The 21,387-nt window shown below is 44.8% G+C and overlaps 2 long non-coding RNA genes across 2 annotated transcripts; both read right to left on the reverse strand.

The window, feature by feature from the left end:
* Positions 1-5,662: 5,662 nt before the first annotated feature.
* LOC306816869 lies at positions 5,663-7,777 on the reverse strand. Its single transcript, XR_013777803.1, has 2 exons — positions 6,443-7,777; positions 5,663-5,808 (listed from the first exon to the last, which is right to left on the reverse strand). It is a non-coding gene; the product is annotated as an uncharacterized lncRNA (long non-coding RNA).
* A 3,435-nt stretch (positions 7,778-11,212) lies between these two features.
* Positions 11,213-13,683, reverse strand: LOC306816867. Its single transcript, XR_013777801.1, has 3 exons — positions 13,564-13,683; positions 12,045-12,149; positions 11,213-11,243 (listed from the first exon to the last, which is right to left on the reverse strand). It is a non-coding gene; the product is annotated as an uncharacterized lncRNA (long non-coding RNA).
* Positions 13,684-21,387: the final 7,704 nt, after the last annotated feature.

The following is a 21,387-nucleotide window of genomic DNA, read 5'->3' on the forward strand; positions in this document are numbered from 1 at the left end:
AGTGTACCACCAGTATTTGCTAATATTATTAGCAGTATTTAACAGCTTACATAAGGATGAGCAATGACCATGGGAGCCTGCAATATAAAATCCTTCACATCAGTCTTGGGCTAAAAGAGGGAGGTGTATGTCATCATCATCTACAGAGGATAGTTACCCCAGCATAAGAAGGCCATCAGTGTAAGAGCAAAACAAAAAGCCATTAACATGTTCCCAAACACAACAAAATAAGGAGATAAGCAGTGCAATTGACAAACTCCATGTCCCACACAGGAGCTTGCTACTTGATAACCACTACTATAGCATGCAATATATATCTATCTATATTGCCAACAAGGACTGTAATGGGCAGAATTCAGCTGCAAGCCATATGCCCACCAAGATGCTCTATCATTCCCCTTCCCAGAGGGACAGGGGAGAGAAAATAAGATGGAAAACAACTGGGAGGTTTGCTATGAATATTTTGATCAAATAATCAATTAAATCATATAACAGGGTTAGCTATGATTACAAGTAGAAAATTGTGAAATATAAGGCGTAGAAATATCAAGAGGTCTGTGTCTGGAATGTGTAACCCTAGAAACCTTGCCATGAAGTTACTGTGCTTTTGTGCTTTGGTCAAGAAAGTATGGAGACTGTCATGCTCACCTGTTAGACTGCTTGGAAACCCACTGCCCCTCCCATCTTGATTATAATATCAAGGATTCCAATCAGTAGATCTCTGTAGAAATAGCCAATGATTTTTTTAGGATAAGAATATCGATGAAGTTATATAACTATTGAAACCAATCAACATAAAGGTTAAATTTAAGAGCGGGCATAGTATGCATAGTATGTATAAGAAATTATGTAATGATGATTTAGAAGAAAAAGTATATAAAAAGGATGGGTTTTGTTTGTTGAGTGGGAGGTTTTGGATGAAGCTATCCCCCATGCCCCCAGCACCCCCAATAAAGAAGTGTCTGCTTATTTGCATCAAATTCATTTTGGATATGTTTCTTTCACCATTTGGTGACAGGTTGAGATAAAGGAGTTTACTAAAGGAAAAAAAAAAATTGCAAGGACATAAGCAAAAGGAAAAAAAAAAAATCTCTACTTACCATTGGCAAGTGATGTTCAGACACTTCCCAAGAAGCAGGGCTTCACCATGCATAGCAGTTGCTCCAGGAAGGAAAACATTGTAAAATAACAGATGTCCCTGTTCTTCCTCCTTTGCTTAGTTTTTATATCTGAGCTGACATCATATGGTATGGAACATCCCTTTGCTTAATTTGGGTCAACTGGCCTGGTTGTGTCCCCTTTCCAAGACCTTGCCCACTGCCAGACCCTTGATGGGGAGGGGAATGTCAGAGAGACAGCACTGATGCTGTGCTAATGCTGCTCAGCAGTAGCCAAAACACTGGTATGTTATCAACATCTTTTTAGCTACCAATGCAAAGCACAGCACTGTGAGCATGCTATGAGATAATGAACTCCAGCTCAGCCAGACCTAATACAGATAGTTAAGCAAGGACATGAAGCAAGCACATCTTGACCCTACCTCCTCTTTGAATTTCTATCAGCTGAGACACTGCTCGAACCAGGAGCGGTAGCTAAATATGTTTTTTTCTATATCTTTTCTCTCTTTCTTCTTCTTCTAATTCCCTCTTCTCAGTTTTAAATAACTCAGAATTGGATGGGCTTGGAGTTTGCTAAGCCGAATGGGCTAAGGTAATGCTTTGTGAAATGTTTTATGTTGATGGGATGTTGCTTTAAACTTCTGTCAAAGTTCTCTGATCTTCCGAAGTTCTTAGTAAAGTGTTTGTTCTTTTGACCACTTGAGAACATCTTGTTGGTATTTCTGCTGTGTCTAACTCAGGGCACATAAAAAAGTAAAGCTTTTTAAGTGTCTCATTGGGTGGGTTTTGGGGCCTTGCATTTTATTGGTGCAGCAAGCAAGGTACTCTTGAGGTGACGAGGAGGTATTTTATAGAGAGAAAACTGCTAGTGGCAGAATAAAGCAGAAACTGAATTTTGGTCAAAAACAATATTTTCTGGAAGGCCATGGAAACCAGTGTGATCAAAACGGCAGGAAAAACAAAAACTCTCCAACAACATTTTTAGTGTTAAGAGAATCAAGGCATTATTTTATTCTGGCCAGAATATTGTACTGGTCAGGATGTACAACAGAAATTATTTCATCCACACATTGGCTGGGTTGTGCAGAGAAAATTCGTCTACCACATATTACTTGTACTAGATTTTTCACATACTTTATGCAATCAAAACCCAAAGAAATTCATTGGCTCAATGTTCTTTGGTCCCAAGTTAAGAGAGTTCTTAGTATTTGGTTTGCTATTGCTTAGAGATTTCTTCATCTCCAATGTTAATTTGGTCCTCATTCCTTGGTGGTCTTATCAGTCTTTTTTGGACCAGGTGTCTCTCACCATGCCAGGGGTGATGCTCAGAGTTGCTGGTTGTTATCTTTTGTCTCTTCTGTGCTGTTCCCAGTCTGTTGAAATGTTAAGCTCATCACTTCTTGAGTGATGAAACAGTACTGTTATGGGTTGATGTTTTGACTAGCTCTTCTCCTTGCCCCCCCATGCAGCTGCCGGCCCCTCCCCCGGGCTGTTTTATCTAGGCTGCTGGTTTTTTTTCGGCTGGGCTGCTGCTGCTTCTGCTGCTGCGGTTTTGGCTGCTGCTCGCTGCCCCCCCGGCCGCTTTAGCTGCCCCCCCGGCTGCTTTGGCTGCTCCCCCCCGGCTGCTTTGGCTGCCCCCCTGCTTTGGCTTGTCCTGGGCTTGTTTTGGCTTGCTCCCAGCTGCCTCTCCCCCTCTCTCCCTTCTCCCCGTCCCAGGGATTTGCACCGGCTCCGGAGGACGAGGATCTGGACTTCGGGGACCACCTCTGGAAGTCTGCCCGGGAGGCTCTGCCGCCCTTCCCGGCGAGGACCGGCCGGGTTCGTCGCATCTGGGTCTGTGCTGGGAAGTGTTTCTCTTGTATTTTTGTTAATAAAAAAAGTTTTTTCCACTTTCCCCTGAAGAAAAAATTCTTTCTGAGCTCGGTGAAGGAAGGAATTGTAAAAGAGGGGGGGGGGGGGGCTTTGGAGGTCTTTTTTCCCCAAATTTCTCCTAAACTTGGACAGTACCCTGAAAAGAAACTTGAAATTCCTTTCCCCAGGAGCAAAGGCAAACAAAACCCCTGACTAAAGTTATATAAACACTTTTAAATTTGGTATCTTTTCCAACAGCAAGGTAAAAATTTACCTGGACTTCCCTCCACTGACAGAGCTGCTAAAAGCGTAGAAAGCTTGTCTGGCCCTAAACAGAGAGATGTGGGCTGAGTAAATCTGGTACAACCCGCAGTTAGTTGCAGAGAAAATCAGATCTTTGAATAAAGAAATTGAAAAAATGTCATAAGGAAAATGGTTTGGTAACCATATGGGTGGAAGCTGGGTTCATAGATGCACAGAAAGAGAAATATGTTGCTGAGCAGCAGAGAGCTAATTGAGTTGCAAATTGCTTTGGTGGCTGAAACAATAGGTAAACTCAGGGTGGATGGAGAATTTTACATGGAGAAGTTATCCCAAAACTTGAAAAACCAGTTGAACAAGCTTATCCAGAGCCAAAGATGTTTGGATTTGCAAATTAACACTGATGGGTGAGGTGTGGAGAATGAACCAGGGTTTTCCAGCCTCAGGGAGGTGAACTTCAATGAGCATGATGTCAACCCCCTCAGCCCTTGGGAGGAGTTTGATATAATACAGCCAAATCCCCTTCATCACCCTAAACTCTGCCCACCTGTAAAAAATCAGGAGGCAGAGAGGGAGGTGAGACTCCCTGAGCATGATGTCACCTTCCTCCACTCCCTGGAGAACTCAGTAAAGCCAGCCCCCTCTTCCCTCCCCCAGCCCAAGCTCTGCCCACTTGTAAAGATGGAATTCTTTACCAGGAGGTGGAGCCCATGGTAATAACTCACTCTGCAACAGAATTGGTTATGTAGCAAGAGAAAAGTAGCAATCATCCCAAAGAAAAAATAAAGAATGTTTTGAAAATTTCACTAATGAGGGGGAATGAAACAAAGCTTTATGAGGAGAAAGCACATGGCAAAGAGCCCTGGTCTCTTGCTCGGGGAACAACCTTTTGTGTAAAAAGTTTGGATCTATTGGAGGAGGGAGAATCCAGTCCTCTCCCCACTCCAAAATTTGCTAAAAGCACCAAGAGAGTGTGAGAGGCAGCTGGCTTCCAACCCATACATGAGAAACAGCTGGCTGGCATCCTGTCGACCTTCTCCCATGTTGTTGTTGTTTATTGCAAAATTAAAGGATCAAGACCAAGAAAAAAATTTCTCAACTCAGCCCCCAAAAAGTGAGCTGGAAGAGGGTGGTGAATTCAGATATCCTAAAAGGCTCCCTGGAAATAAATGGAAATTCGGTTTCCCCGGATTGGCAATGAAGGTTTGCAAAATGCTCCTACACTGCCACCTTCTGGTGGTAGTGAATATAGAGCCTTGTCTGCCACTAGAGGCAAGGAACTGAATTGCTGAAGTCATTCTGGAATTAAAGGCCACAGATGCCTCTGGCAGAAAACACAAAATGCCAGCAGATGGACAGTTCTTTCCTAAGACTGGCCCAAGGAGGACTGAGTTTTCTTTTTTCTCTCCTCTTGCAGATATTCCAAGAGAAGAGGTGTTCCATGAGAGGGCGAAGTGGCAACAGGACTGAAGAGTTGCTGTTCTTTGCTGCATCTATTTTTTACATGTTTTTGTCTTGATAGTTTTTAGATATTTACGTTTGTAAGTGTTTTATATAAGTTTGTCGCAAACAATGTTTTACATGTTTGTATTTTCTCTCAGGTTGCTACAGTGTGTTGAAAAGATTTCTCCCTCAATTTAGTTTTGGGAGCTCACATAGAATTTCATATGATTATGGAATCAAATTTGTGTACCTCTTAGTCAGAGAAAAGTGTAAAATTACTATATCAAGGGATGCACACGTAGTAGAGGTAAGCAAGCTGTAAAGCCCAATTATACAGAAGAAGGGGATGTTCAAACTGTTGGTGGCCCCTGGAAGGAGGAAGAAAATGGGCTGACAGAGGAGCTGAAGAGGCAGATGGAAAGTTCTCTCAAGCTGTGGATGAAGAAGGCATAAGTCATTAAGCTCACAAAAGAGAAGAAAGATTTCAGATTTGAGAACCAATGAAGGGTTTGGTAAAATAGGAAAGGCATTTGGTCTGAACCCAGGACCCTGAGTGAAACAATATACTGAGGAGTTTGGAATGACTTGAGTTTTGGCATATCTTTGACCTCCACCCCCGAGGCAATCTAGACTATCATGTAGTAGAAATTTTACTGAATGTAATCATCCCATGGTGCCCACTGACTTTTTCATTTGTCCCTGGATATGGATTTCAGGAATGCCTCTGAAACCTGGATGGTGGGAATAATAAGCATGGTCATCTGTGACATGTATATTTTTTTGGTTTATGACGATACCTGAACCTCTAAGGTTATGGACTCTAAAAGGAAAGGATTCCTAACTATTGAAAACTGGCCTATCCTTAAAGCATATTTTTTGACAAGGAGTGCAAGCAGTGGTTTGACCTTGGCTAGACACCAGGTACCCACCAAGCCATTCTATCACTCCCCAGCAAGATGGGAGAGAAAAATTAGATGGAAAAGAACTAGTAGGTTGAGATAAGCCAGTTTACTAAAGCAAGAAAAAAAAGCACTAAAGTTTGCTTGCACATAAGCAAACAGAAAAAAAATTAATCTCTACTTGCCATTGGTGAGCAATGTTCAGCCCCTTCCCAGGAAGCAAGGCTTCAGCACACCTAGTGGTCAATAGAGAAAGGCAAAATTGTAGAATAACAAATGCCTACTGTTCTTCCTCCCTCGCTTAGCTTTTATATCTGAGCTGACATCATATGGTATGGAATATCCCTTTGGTTACTTTATGTCAGATGGCCTAGTTATGTCCCCTTTCCAGGATCTTGCCCACTCCTAGACCCTTGATGGGGGAGGGGAATGTTAAAGAGACAGCACTGCTCAGCAGTAGCCAAAATAATGGTGTGTTATCAACACCATTCTAGCTACTAATGCAAAGCACAGCACTGTGAGTGTGTTATGAAAAAATGAACTCCAGCTCAGTCAGACCCAATACAATCTCCACCCCTTATTTCATACCATTTGCATCATGCTCAGATCCCACATAATTTATATATCTTCCAACTGTTCCATGGTATTTATTTCTCATTACAGCAATCCCTTTTTACCCACACATACAACTTAAACTACATCCTTAAACCATGTCTATACCAAACATACACTTTTATTGACTACTATCCACCTGTCCTTTCACAAATAGATATTATTTTCCAATTTCATAGGCATCCTTCACCCCTCCAGACCCATGACTTTGGCTCCATTCCATCGGGACGGGTGGTCAGGACAGGATAAGCAGTATACCTGCTCATTGGGCATTGACACTGGCCCGGTTCAGGTCATCATAGCATTCTCCTTGCTCCTTGCAAAATTCATTCTTCATTAGCTTGTGTAATTGCTGCAACATACAACTTACACCACAGATTATTTTTTCCCCAAGGTTAAATCTCGCACTGACAAAGTGCACCTAAGTCCTAAGGCAAAGACAATCTGATGAATGGCTTTGCCTTTCCAGTGGGAGGAGAAATCCCCAACTTCCCTAGACATTTCCCTTACTGGGACATTATCTCCTCCCACACTATGTATGGGTTTTGTTTGGGCAGGACCAGGGTGCTTACCAGATCCTCTAGTATTAACCAGACAAGTGCCTTCTGCTAAATTTGCATCCTAATGCTTCCATGTCCCATTTGCTCTTAATAATGCTCTTAACATAGTCTTCAGCAATCCATTATATCTCTCAGTCTTCTGGAGGCTTGTGGGTGATAGGGAATGTGATATATCCATTCATTGCATGTTTCTTTGCCCAAGAGTTTATAAAGTTATTTCGAAAATTATTCCCAATGTCTGATTCCATTCTTTCTGGAGTACCATGTTGCAAAAAAGGTGCCTCTCAAGGCTTAAGATAGTGTTTCAAGTAGTGGCATGGTTTACAGGGTATGTTTCCAACCAACCAGGGACATCACTGGAACTAGGAGTGGTAGCCATATTTGTTCCTTTCTATATTTTTTCTCCTTCTTCTTCTAATTCCCTGTTCTCGGAGTTTTGAGTAATTTAAAATCAGATGGACTTGGAGTTTGCCAAGTTAAATGGGCTAAGTTAATGCTTTGTGACATGTTTTATGTTGATTGAATATTACTTTAAAATTTTTCCAAAGTCCTCTGATTGTCTGAAGTTTCCAGTAAAGATTTTTGTTGTTTTGACCTCTTGAGAATATTTTGTTGGTATTTCTGCCATGCATCTCACAATCCATGAAAAACCCTAAGTCCTCTTAAGAGTCTTGCCAACAACATTTTTTGGGGCCTTACACCATGTTGCCTGTCAAGCTCCTCTTAACACAGTTACTTGTCTAAGCAGATATTCCCACTGGGTACGCTTGCAGCTATGACATTGACTGCTGCCTTTGGGTGCTAAGAGGGACTTCAAGGTACTAGAGCCCTTTCCCTGCCCTTTGCTCATCGACCCAGTCTGTCACTCCCTCACAGGGCAGCTGGTTACTTTCTTCTTGTCCCTGCCCTTGCCCTCATTCTTAAAGCCCTCTTAATGAGGTCAGACATCCTTCTGGCAAAAATACTTTTGCCTTGCTTACTGAGGAGGAGTCCCTCTCTCCCAAGCAGATGCTGATCCACAAACAGGGTCTCATGCTCACTGTGAGAGTCCGTCTAGGCCTATCGTCTGTTTCTGCCCAATGACCCTTGCCTGAGGCCTATGCTGGCCAGGGATGGGAGGAACGCCAAGTAACTGTTCCGCAGGTGATGCCTACCAGGACTGGTTTCTCATGACAACTAGTCACGGGGCGTTTACTCAACAAAGCTCCCACAGATGGAAGAACAATGGACTGGTCAGTATGGGCTACCCTGCGTGTGTTCATAACAACAAAGATAGTTTGGTGTTCCTTGAAGCGTCCTGTTTCCACCTGTTCCTGAGCGTAACAAGCTCCACATACAATAGTCCATAATTCTTCCCACCTTTAGGCCAGAAGCCACTCGCTTTGGGAAAGGACTATAAAAGTGACTTTCTCAGAGGAGACCCCTGAGATCTCCCCAGACGGCAACAGACATCTATTGGCTGGCTCCGTGAGGATTTGTCTGCCCGTCTTGGTAGCTATAATCCCGACCCCCCTTTTTCTCTCTCTCTCTCTCTCACTCTCTCTCTCTGTCCCACTATTGCATTTTGGTTGGCACTAAATATAGTACATTTCTGTAGAAGTAAACTGGTTTTGTCCCCTGCTGTGTCTTTTGCGCTCTGAGATCCATAAAAGAACCAGTCACAACTCCCGCTCGGGTTGGGCGGATTGTGACACTCACAGAACCCAAAACTCTGTTGCCAGCACTAGCTCTGCAGCCAATTATTGATGCACATTATCAGTGTCCTCCTCCTCTTGCCTTTTCCTCTCAGCAGCAGAACAGAGGAGAACACCCCCTGGGCCTCCATGCCCTTGACTATCACCTTCAGAGCTCTGGGGTCATTGCTAGGGGAAAGCTGGTGTCACAGATGCGCTTGTCCTGTTTGAACTATATGAAATTTGGTCGAGGCAAATGCTCAACAAGTAGGACCGGAACTTAATAAACAAGCTACTTGATCAGATCTGCCAAAGTGATCTCTGACTCTTCTCCTGCAACACCTGGATGGCATCAAAAACATCTGTGGTGGGTTGACCTTGGCTGGATGCCAGGTACCCACTGAGCAACTTTATCACTCCCCCTTCTCAGCTGGATAGGAGAGAGAAAATAAGATAGAAAACAACTTGCAGGTGGAGATAAGGCAGTTTACTAAAAGAAAAGCAAAAGTTTGTGTGCAAACTAGCAGATGCAAAAAAAAAATTATTGTCTATTTACCATCAGCAAGAGCTGTCTGGCTACTTCTTAAGAAGCAGGGCTTCTTTCAGCAAGTGTAGCAGTTGTTACAGAAAGCAAACATTGTAAAAAACAAAATGCCGCCCCTTCCTTCTCCTTTACTTAGCTTTTATATCTCATCTGATGTCATACAGTACAAAAAATCCCTTGGGCCAATTTGGGTCAGCTGTCCTGGTTGCATCTCCTCCCAAGATCTTGCCAGCCCAAGCCTAATGATGATAGGGTGGAATTGTTGGAGAGACAGTGCTGATGTTGTGCCAACACTGCTCAGCAGTAGCCAAATCACTGGTGGGTTATCAACACCTTTCTAGCTACCAATGCAAAGCACAGCACTGAGAGCTGCTGTGGGGAAATGAACTCCATCTCAGCCAAACCAGATAAAGCATCGTTGGGGCCTGATACTCAGCTTTGAGTGTTATTTGCTGCTGAAATTGCAGTTATAGAAGACAGATTGGTACCTGCCCTTCACTCAAATCAACATTCAGTCCCAATCCTTCCAAAAAAAAGGGTCGGGAGCAACATCGCCAGCCTTACATATTATCCTTACTTTTACCCTTCACATCCTCAAGGCATTGCCTTCTGTAAAACCCTGTCTTAATCAAGTTTAGCCAGACCAACCTCATATCTCCTCCATTACCGCTTTATAGCTGGTCCTGGATATCCAACACACACACAGAGCACCCAACAGGCTCTGCTCAGTGGCATTGCATTCAATGCAGGAGTTCCAGATTGTTGCCACTTCTATTATCAATTGAAAAAAAAAAAAAAAAGGCGACTAGATCCTTTTTTCTTACAAGAACCTCATTGCTCAGAAAGACTGATTTTTCCATTGAAACTTCCCCTGCTAAAAGTGACTGGATCCCCAGATATTGATGCAATTTGCTACTTCTAAAACATCCTTTTCCTACCCCACTCACTATCATTCTCTAAACCACCAATCCCCTTCTACTTCTACATGGATGAACCTGCCTTTTAGGCTTTCTGATGCCAGATCTTGGCTGGATGCCAGAGGCCCAACCAGTTGTTCTCTTACCACTGCTCCTCAACAGGACAGGGGGAGAAAATAAGGATAAAATGTTGCTTCAGGACAAATCCAGCTGCCAGATCCAAGGGCAACAGGGAAGTACCTGCCTCAGCATTTTGCTATTTCTTAAATATGCTTACACAGGGGTGCCGCAAGCTTTGCTGAGTTGCTCAGTTTTGGCCCTCGAGGAGTCTGGTGCCTAGCTGGCAGAAACTAGCTGTGTCCAGCATAGGGCAGACCCTGGCCTCTTCTCCCAGAGGCCACACCTGCAGGTAGAACCTGAAGCACTGTGTCCAGTTCTGGTCCCCAGAATTCAACAAAAAGATGCAGACAGATAGGCTCACAGAGAACCTCATCACAGTGTTCCAGTACTTAAAGGGAAGGTACAGAGGATGGAAACTCTTTTCACAGGGACCCACATGGAGAAGAAAAGGAACAATGGGCAGAGGTTGCACCAGACCCCATCGCTGAAGGTTTTCAAGATACTATTGGAAAGAGTGATAGATAATCTAATCTAGGACCCTTTTTAAACAAAAGGCTGAACCAGATGACTTTTTGAGGTCCCTTCAAACCCGGGCTGCTCTAGGATCCTATGATTCTCCAGTGAAAGTTTTATAATCCTTGGCTCTCCCCAGTTTGAAGGAAATTTTTGGTAACGTAGGATGAAAGGTAAAACATACTGCCAAAACTGCCAAAGACCTAAGACTGCTTTCTACAAGATGCAGGAGACTGCTAAGCATTTCCAGCTAAGCGATTGAAACAACAGGCAAATCACTGTCAATGGAATGCTCTTAACAGGCTGAAACATTCCACATACTTGCAGTCCAGGGAGACATCATTTGAACTTGCAGAATTACTTCCCCTCAGTAAGACGCGCAAGACTGGAGGTGATATCCCCATGACAAATCTTTATTGTGCAACTGCTGCTCAAAGCTTTTATTACCTTCCACAGACACATGGCACAAAGAATTAAACATCGACAGCGGCTAGATTGACGGGCAAGAGACGAAATCCATTCAGTGGCAATTTGTACACGTGCAGCAACTCTTGCGGTGCCAAAATCTTAGCCAGGCGACCAGCCCAACTGACGGCCACCCACAACGGGTAGATGTATGCGATAGACAGACTGCCCACCCTCGGGCCCTTCATCCACAACCATCCGGAATCCATTGGTCAGGCCCAGGTGAGCAACACACATCTCGCCAACAATCATTACATGCCCAAGAAGCTGGAGAAGGAAGTACAAACTTATAAATAGGTAAAATAGAAAGAAAAAAGGAACACACAAATAAGGGAGAGGACAGGAAGGGAAGGAGTGAGTAGAGAACCACCCAGAGAAAGCAGCTAGCAAATTCCTAGCAATTCAATATTTGCGCTTCAAATTAATGCAAGTCCAACTGCCCACAACCGACGCTTTCCAAGCAAAGCTACAAAGACCAATTATGCACACTACAGGGGAAAAAGGAGCTAGGCAATGTTTTTCAAGAGACAGCAACAAGCTACAGAACAGCCACAGAAGCTGACTTTGACTCTGGGTCAAAGCCCCCATTGTGTCTTCAGGAAACATAACCAATCCTGGTGGAAAATAAACTTTAGGCTGCCTTTTGCATGGGTTTACAAAGTCTTTGAACCTGACTTCCATAGATAAAAGCAAAGCATCCAGCACCTGTCAACCACCTTTGTCCTTCCTTGCCCTGGACCTGCCATAAACCCAGACCTCTTCTCCATGTTAGAAGTACTACTACTCTTACTGTAAACCATGGCAATAGGCACCAGACTGTTCTCCAAAAAAGCACTGCATTTTGCACCAGAAATACATACCCAGGAATAAGCACTGCTTTATATCACTGCTTTTAGTCAAAAAGCTCAACTCCATTACAAGTTAGAGGCAAAATATTATAGCGCCACAAAAGCGAAAGTAGATTACTGTGTCCTATCAAGAGGGAAAGGGGAGATGAGAAAGAGTCTAGATAATGAGGAACTAACTACAGGTACAGTTTAGCATACAGAAAGCTTCAACAATACTTACAGATTTACCAGAATCTTCTGCTTCAGACAACTGGAAAACTCGCTCCTTAGGCATGATTAGGAAAAGCATCCCAGTTTGGGGTGAAAGATCATGGAAGATGAGTCACTGGAGGAAGAGTAAACAGTTGAAACATAACTGGCTTCAGAGAAAGGTAACATCTTATGTAAATCAACCTGCTCCACTGAACTCCTACAGAAGCAGATTACCAGATACCCCAAACACAAGCCCGAACATTGATTTTTCTTGTGTGATAGTAATGATTTCTATACCCAAAATGCAACATATTTACAACCTCTCCCAGAAGTGGTATGGGAGAAAGGAGAGGGGCCACTACTTGCTATTATCAACCTTCAGTATGTTTTAGTTCAGGTTGATTGTTTCCTAAGGAGTTTTTCTATTGGATGTGGTCCATGCAGAGGCAGGAGACAAATGGCTTAAATGAATCAGCAAAGAGTTTAGTGAAGTAGAAGAGCAGCGGCGTGGCCATTTATTTCCCACAGGATGGGGAGCTCAAGTATCAAACACAATGACAGGAAGCATGCAAGTGCATAGGACGAGTCTGTCTTCTATATTACATGCAAACCCTACCTTTAAAAGCAGAAGGCATCCCTAATAACCTTCAGTATTTTAATAACTAAATTATATGAGATACTAACTTAAAGTTAACATCGTGTAAGCAACGGCTGCATTGCTTTCCCCCCCCCCCAGTCTAAGCAGATCACTCTCGTTCCCAGCACCAACACCCACTACCATTGCCAAGCATGCTGTTATCACGATCCCACTTCCCCACAGAAACAAGATCTGGGAAGGTTTTGAAGCCTGCAGGATGACCCGTTCCTCAATTGTTTTTTAAAAAATACAAACAAGAAAAACCTGTTATTTCTTGCCTAGTCCAATTTGGGGTTCAGAACCGAAGCCTAGGACAGCAGAGCTGTGAAACCTTTTTGATGCTATTACGATACACATCGAGATCTGCATTTTTCCTATGCAAACCCAACTCATTATGGTCATTACTCAGACATTCACTGTTCACACACATACACACACACACACGGAATCCCCGAGGAGATTGACTGACGGTGCCTAAAATAAACTTTCAAAACTATCATCCTATATGAGGTAGCAAACTTTGTCCGACTCGCAGTGCCAAAGGGATATAATGCGGCAAACGTCTGCGGCTAACACAGTGTACGTTACCATCGGAGGTCCTTCTCTACGCGCGCACACGACACAGTAGGGTGGGATGCGAGGCAAGTCCGGACAACACCAGCAACCCAGAACGCCCGCAGCAGCCGGAAGGCCGGGGGTGCGGCACAGAACAAGCTTAGGGGATGGTGTAGTAGAGAGCGCCACAACCCAGAGAGGACCCGTCCGTCCCCCGTTCCTGCACCCATCCGCAGCGGCAGCGCCGCCGCACGCCCTGCTGCGCGCCCGGGTACCGCGCACCGGGTCCTGGGGTCAGGGAGAGGGAGGTGGGGAAAGGGAAGAAGAACCGCGCACAGAGCAAAGACTCTGCTACCTCCTTGTCGCTAATGGTACCGGGGAAGTGCTTTGCCGATTATCTTTAGGAAGACAATAATGGCGCCACGAGACCGAACAACCCAGCACTCCAATACTCTTGTCAGGCAAGGACAACGCCCAGTGCCGTTCCTGCACTTCCTCCACTTGGACAGGCCCACCGCAGCACCCATTGGGCTGACAGATCGCCGCCGGCCGTTCCTGCATTTCGATTCGCTGCTCGTCTGTCGTTTTCGCTTGTCCCCGCCCCCTTGGCGGGTCCGCCCTCGTTGAGCTGGTGCTTACCGGGGCTCAGGGAGTTTGCGAGCCCTCGGGGCGCGGAGGGATCCGACCTTGGCGAGTCCGCGGAGGGATCTGCCCCGTGTAGTGCTGCGAATCCGAGGGCGGCCTACGAGGTCGCAGAAGAGGCTGTAGTAACTACAAGTACTGTTTCTTTTTATTTGTTACCACATCAAGTCCACCCCAAAGGTGCCTGTGCCGTTTTGGTGCTTCTCCCTCCAGTCAAATGACTGCTTTGGCCAGGACAGGGCATACATGGCCTAACTTTTCAGGACACTTCACAGAACCAACAGAAATGGCTCTACATTGTTTGCTGAAAGCCCCACTTCCATTGCAGACATTTCTATGCTGCACAACACCTGGAAGAAAATACAACACAAATCTTGCATTTGGCACTACTGGGCTGAAGGTTCAAAATCAGATGTATGCTAAGCTGTCTTTTGGAAAAATAGGGAATGCCCCCAAGGGTGGTCTGTGGTGCCCTGCACCCCCGGGGACAGTGAGCACTTTGAGTGGTTTACACAAGTGTCTTGTAACATATATAAACCCTGCTTTGCTCTATATCAGGCTAAGGATATCCTTGGCCGCCTTTGCGGCAAGGGCACATTGTCCTATTTTGCAAAGCTGCTTTCCAGCTGATCGGCCTCCAGCATGTACTGGTGCATGGGGTTGTGCCTCCCCAGGTGCAGGACTCATGTACAGGTTCCTCAGGTGATCTCAAAACAGAGCGTTTCCTGCAATAGGAGGGACTTGATTCCCCCAGTGCCTGCCTTGAGGTTCAGGGTTTTGAGAGACAGTGGGAAGAGTGATTGACAGTGAAAATTGGGGAAAATAAATTTCTGAGTAAAACAGCCTTCTCCATGTTCGTTGTCAGTAGATGTCCTTATTTATTGGCAGGGATAGTGAGAGGGATGGGAGTCACTTTCTTTAGTCTTCCTTTTCTGATCAACGCACCTCTGAAAGCCCATCTTATGATTCTTCACATTCCTTGACAAATTCTGCTCCAGCTGTACCTTAGCTTACCTCATCTCATCCCTACTGTCCTGGTTTAAGGACAGGTATCTTCCAATAAAGGCAGAAGCTTCTCTTTAAAATGGAGAATGTAAACCCCCTCCCTCCAAATTAGTACAAATTTGAAATTAAGGGGCTCTCAGGCAAAGATATGGGAATTAGGAATAACAGTTCTTTACTGGGAAAATTAAAATAGAAATACAGTATTACAAAAAACAATCCCAACCCTGACAGAGTCAGAATACAACCTGACACCCCATCAGTCAGGGTGTTGGTAGCAGTCCCATTAAATGGTGGCTACAGTCCCCCTGCAGTGGCAGGTGTGGTTCAGCTGAAGCAGTGCTCCTGTAGAAGGGTGCAACCTTCCCACAAAATCCAGGGATGATATAGAAAGGTCCAGCTTCTCCTCTGGAATCCAGTGGAAAGAAGGTAACTTGCTGTCCAAAATCTCATTTTTTATCTAGGTAGGAAAGGCTTGGCTCCTCCCCCTGCCTGGTGCATCTTCCAATGGGATGATGTAATTTTATCAGTCATACAGTGGAACTTAATGGCCCAATAGCAGATGATATCTTCCTGGAGGGAGGATGGGTTGTGGAAAAGATAAAGATGATTGCCCCATCTTGTCTTAAAGATGGACCATTAGCAGATGGTATGTGCCATGGAGATAAGGAATCACTACCCCACCCGGTTTTAACAGATGGTGATAGAATACACATTTCTGGCCACATCAACCCAACACACCTACACACCTGTGTAGCATCTCCAGATTCTTCCCAGGATGCATGTCCCTTCTTTTGCTGCCTATGTGTTTCCTCCTTGTGCTTCAGCTCAACCAGAAGACGAGGCACTTACTTATCCACACTGGTGTCCTGCCTCTCCTGCTTAATTTCTTATGCATGGCAATCGAGAGCTATTTTACTCTAAGAAAAATGCTCCTCAAAAACTGCCAGCTCTCTTCTGCTCCTGTATCATCCCTGAGAACAGTTTCCAACAGGGTGCCATCCACTGGTTCTTTAAAGACCTCAAAGTTTACTGTCCTAAATTTCAGTGTCTTGACTTTGCTCTTTGTCTGTGATTGGGATGCTTCCAGTGGTTGAATTAAGAATGCTTCATCGACCTTCTCTCCTTGATCAGGTGGCCTATGGTAGACATCAACCACAAGGTTTCCTTTGTTGGCTTGTGTCAGGTGATGACCATGGATGCAGGCAAAAGCTAAGGCTTACTAACTACAGCCTATATCATGTACCCTCCATATTATTGTCTTGTTTTTAAAGACAGGTGTCTGCCAAGGAAGGCAGGAACCTCCCTTGGAATAGAAAATGTGACCTCCTTCTCTCCAAATTATTATAACTTTGAAATCACAGGGCTTTCAAGCAAAGGTATGGGAAAAGGAATAACAGTTCATTAGTAGAAAATGTTATATATATATATATATATATATATATAAAGGCAAACAAACAGCACCAAGAAAAAAAAAACAGAAAACCAGTAACAGTCACACTTTCCCCGTTTGTGTAGTTATGGTCACAGGTGGAAGGGGCGCTTTTGTCTCCCAGCCAGGCAGGTCAGGTGCAATGATTCCCCACAGCTGCAGGGGGCGCTGTGGCATGAGCTCTGCTGTCTCTCTTCACGTGGTAATGGCGGGCGAGCAGGCCAGAGAGAGCGAGAAGTGTCTTTCTTTTGCAAACTCATGGGAAGCAGCCGGTCTCAGTGCCCCTCGGGAAATGGAATGCACTGCAGCAGGAAACCTTGGAAGCAGCAAGCTGGAATGGAAGAGGCAGGCACACCAGGGATGGCAAACAAAATGTAGCAGAAACTCAGGGGTGTGCTAGAAGCTGCGGAGTGTCCGGATGTTTGGTTAAAGTGTAGCAAGAAGCTCTGAAGCAGCAGCAGAGAACAATGGGGATGGCTTGGGAGTCGCTCCCCTGGATAGCTCACTGGCAATGGTTGGTCCCGGGGTTGGGCTGTGCAGAGGGGTTGGTCCTGGTGTGGGGACAAGGGGTTCCTAGCGCAACACGTGCTGGCTCTGGGCTCCCAAGCAAGCAAAGGAGTAGAGAAGCAAGCCAGTAAACTCCAGTCACAGTACTGAAGGAAAAAAGAAGAAAAAAAGAAACGGGCAAAAACCACAAGGCAAGAGTATCTCTAGCCAGAAACACCACTCCAAGTGGCCATTTAGACCTTGCCCCCAACTCTCACAGGAATCCTGGGCAGGTCTCACCCATTGCAATACTCTTGGAGCCGGGGAAGCGGGGGGAAGGGGAGGGGTTGGGCAGAAGGGGGGGGGGGGAGTGTGACCACTTACGGACACAAAACAAAAACAAAAAAACCAAACAATGGATATGGGATAAAAACCATTCCCAAGACGATTATCTTTGCAGATGGGGATCCATACAGCTTATGAAAAAAAAAGATGAGTTAGCCAAAGGAGAAGGTCTGGAGCATCTAGCATAGTCCTGATTTGTCTCTGATGAACGGCATAGAACAGAACAGAGTCTTATGACTGGAACTTTGAAGGACACCAAGGCCAAAAAAGTAACCTGTGCCTGATTAAGGGTCATTGATGTATTAGAATGCACACTCATGCATATGCTAATAAGCTTAATGATGTACATGGTACCACATATATGACTATATTACTCATCTCTCTGCTTAGATCATGCTATACATAAGGAGATGGGGCTATATTTAAGGAGGGTAGAAATTTCACCTAGTTAGGAGGACTTCCCAAAACACCTCGGAGACAGATGACAAGCTGCTCTCTTCTCCCTCCTCCCAAGCAGGGGCACTTTCTTGGGAAGCTTCTGCAGACAATTATTATTATAATGATAATTATAATTATCATGATTATTAATATCATCATTATTATTACCTGGGTTAGCACAATGTTATTAGAGCCCTATCGCAGCTAGTGCATGTCTCAATGGCAATTCTGAATCTGTATTTTTATAGCTTAAAAAAACTGCACTATTAGTGAATCTGTGCTCACAAAGGTTCTTAGAGAACGCAACCAGACTTACAATGCTGAATTGGTTGGAATTGGAAATTAAGTCCAACTCCACCCAGTCCCTCTGAGGATCAGCTGGAATACAAGGGACTTTATTTTCTGTCAAATTTCTTGCTCTTAACACAACAGCTTGGCCTCTAATTTTCATCCATAAGCTCTCAACCTGTTCACCACTGTCTTTCAAAGACAGCTTTGTGCATTCAAGCCCTCTTATTTTCAGTTTACATAGAGGGCAACCCCTGCCTGCCTTCTGATGCTTTATGTTTTAGCTTTCATATTTTCCAGATTCTGTACTGCATTAGTGTCTAACTCTGAACTTCATATAAAGTGTTAGCAAGTTCTCTTCACAGTTTAGTTAGACAAAACAATCCTTTTCCAGCCTGAGAACCAAGGACACCATTGCAGCTTCAGGCCCAAAAAGTATAAACAACAGCAAATTGAGGAGAACGATCTGAGAGGGTAAAACTTCATAACCTGAAGCTGTAATTGGACAATTAACCCCAATATGTAAATGGACCAAACTTTATAAAGTTTGAAACTTTATAAAGTGTGAAAACTCGTGAATCGCTGTCCACCTTGAGTCCACCTTGGGTGGAGTCACGGCCAGGCTCTTGTACTACCCAAAATGTATCCTTTGAAGGCCTTTTAATAAATACCTACTTTATTCCTTTAACAGTGTAGCCTCATGGTTTTACTCTGGCCAAATGTCAGGCATCCATGAGATCCACTTTCTCACCCTCTCCTGCTACAGCTGGGCAGAGGAGAGAAAAAAAAAAAAAATAAATGAAGGCCTCATGAGTTGAGATAAGGTCTGGAAGAAAAACACTCCAAGGGCAAAACAGGCTCAGCTTAAGGTACAAAGTGAATTTTTTACTAACAAAATCAGAGGAGGATAATGAGAAGTAAAATAAACCCTTAAAACACCTTTTTCTCCCCAGCCCCTCCCTCCTTCCCCCTGACAGGGCAGGGAGACAGCATGGGGGTTTTGGTCAGTTCGTCACCCAAGGTTTTCTTCTGTGGCTCTGAGAGAGTAGTTCTTCCCCTGACACTGTGGGATTCCTCCCATGGGAGATAGTTCTCTGTGAGCTTCTCCAGTCTGGGTCCACTCTTACAAGCAGCAGTTCTCCCAAAACTGTTGCAACATTAATTCCCCCCACGGGCAAACAGTCCTTCCAAAAATGCTGTGGTGTGGGTCACTCTTCTACAGGGTGCAGTCCTCCAAGGACAGGCTGCTCCAGCCTGGAAGCACAGGCCCTCTCTCTCTACCAGATCTTTCACTAGACCACTATCGGTGACTGAGATGGGGACATTCCGAGTTGTGATCAGAAGCCAATTTTCTTGAGTATACAGGGGTTTTTATAGGGTTTTACTTGTATGGCACTTATATAGGTTTCTAATTTTGGCAAAAATTTCCCATTGGTTGCACATTCTTCATGACATCACATCACCTGGTAACATTATCTTATCACAAAGTTTCACAACATGTTTTTTGTTCACTTCTTATCCAGAGAACACTTATATTGTGTCTGCCTCTCCCATGGTTTCTGCTCAATAAGGTCTAAGATATCAGGCCCTGTTATCAGTTCCATTGTACTCTCTGTTTTATTCCCTATAGACCACAGCCTCCTCCAGGCATCCACCTGCTCCGGCATGAGCACATCCCCCATAGGATGCAGGTGGATCGCTGCAGAAGGATTTTAGCTCATGATCTGGCAGAACTCATTGAGAGGACTTTAAACTAGGTTTGAAGGGGGAGGGGGATGCAGCTGGGGTCTCTGGAAGCAGACCTAAGGGTGGTAAGCCTGAGTTAGGGGTGAAATCAGTAGTCCAGCTGAGGTGCATGTATACTAATGCAGGTAGCATGGGTAACAAACAAGAAGAGCAGGAAGCCATGGTACAAGAGCAAAGCTATGATGTAGTCACCATCACAGAAATGTGGTGGGATGACTTACATAGCCGGAGCACTGCACTGGATGGCTACAAGCTCTTCAGAAGAGATAGTGTAGCAATGTATTTGAATAGTTTAGACCATAGTTTATACCAGGTGCACCAGCCTAGCCATTTTTAACTGTTTCTCTGCTATTTTATCAAACAATGGAATTCGTCAAGACTACTGAAACATAAATTGTGCTAAATGGGGAGAGAAAAAGCTGAAAAACAGAATATCAAGATTAGAAGAACCAAGATAAAGGTGGGCGGTGAAGCTCTGGACTGTAACCAATCATATTTCCTTCAAGTTGCGTGCAGAGTGTGTGGACAAGACAGAGGCACCAATCAAAAATGCATGATCGTTTTAGAATGTATAAGTAGGGTATAAGGTAAACAATAAATTGGCTTCTGCATAATTACATTGATTTGTCATTCGGAAGTCCTTTGTTCCTGCATTTTAGTGACTCATGACGTGATAGACATCGTGCTTGTGAAGCAGACCATTGGAGTCTTTGGACAGTCTCTGCAGGGGATCCGCAGATCGAAAAAGTGTGAGGTCCGGTCGGAGACTGCCGTGGCTGGACCGCGGGGGGGGGGGGGGGGGGGGGCGGGCAGAGAGCGGCTCCGCGGAGTACAGGAGAGAGAAGACTCCCGAGAAAGGCTCCGAAAAACCCGAGGAGCACGGGAGAGAGAAAGTTCCCGAGAAAGACTCCAGAAATAAAGCATGGGCTCCGCAGCGGGGAACTACGGTAAAAAGGTGAGCGACCAGGGCTGGGAGGATGGGAAGGGCATTGTCGAAAGAAGAGCAAGCAAAGTTGAATATCCTCCAGCATATCCTCTCTAAGAGAGCAGTTAAATATGACCCAGAGGCTTTAAAAATACTATTGAGATGAGGTCAGAAGAGGATTTTTTGCTACACCCAGGAGTGTTTTCGACACCCTCGAGTGGGAAATGCTGGAAGGAATTCTCTGGGATGCCGTAAGTGATGGATCAAAGGAAAATAAGGGACTTAGCACGTCTTGGAAGGCAATAATAACAGTGTTAAAGGCAGCAGCGGCTTTAGAGCCGGATGACCTCACAGCTGCCTTTCCGACGTTTGCACGAGAGTTCTTTGGGGGGGAGGTCCCAGTTATCCTATCTTCTGCACTCCCGGATCCGGAGTTGCAGGCTCCACAGGTGGTTTCAGACAATATCAATGCAGAGCCACAGCTCGCACCGGCTCCGCAGCCGGCAACAGAACCAAAAAAAAATGGAAGTACTTATGCCGCTCCCTCCCTCCGCTGTGTGGGGTAGTCCCCTAATTCAGCCTAGTGCTGAATTAAACTTACACTTTCTAACTCTAAATTGTTAGAGAGTCTTTTGTTCGTCACAGTTGGGTATCGGTATTAGATCAATATCCATATTTTAGTAAATCATTTGGTGACCGTGGCAGGACTCTGCTCTCTTTGGCCGAGGGGCCAGCAAGGCTCAGAACCCCTCTCGGGTGCCCACCCAGAATTTTCCTGGGAAGAGGGCTCCTTTGTCCCCCTGACACCCCAGGGGAAAGACCAGGATCTTCTGAAACTACAGGCAAAAAGGGTATGTTTAAAATTGAAAAAAGGT

Source organism: Erithacus rubecula, assembly GCF_903797595.1.
Source record: "Erithacus rubecula genome assembly, contig: scaffold_94_arrow_ctg1, whole genome shotgun sequence".
Taxonomy (NCBI): domain Eukaryota; kingdom Metazoa; phylum Chordata; class Aves; order Passeriformes; family Muscicapidae; genus Erithacus; species Erithacus rubecula.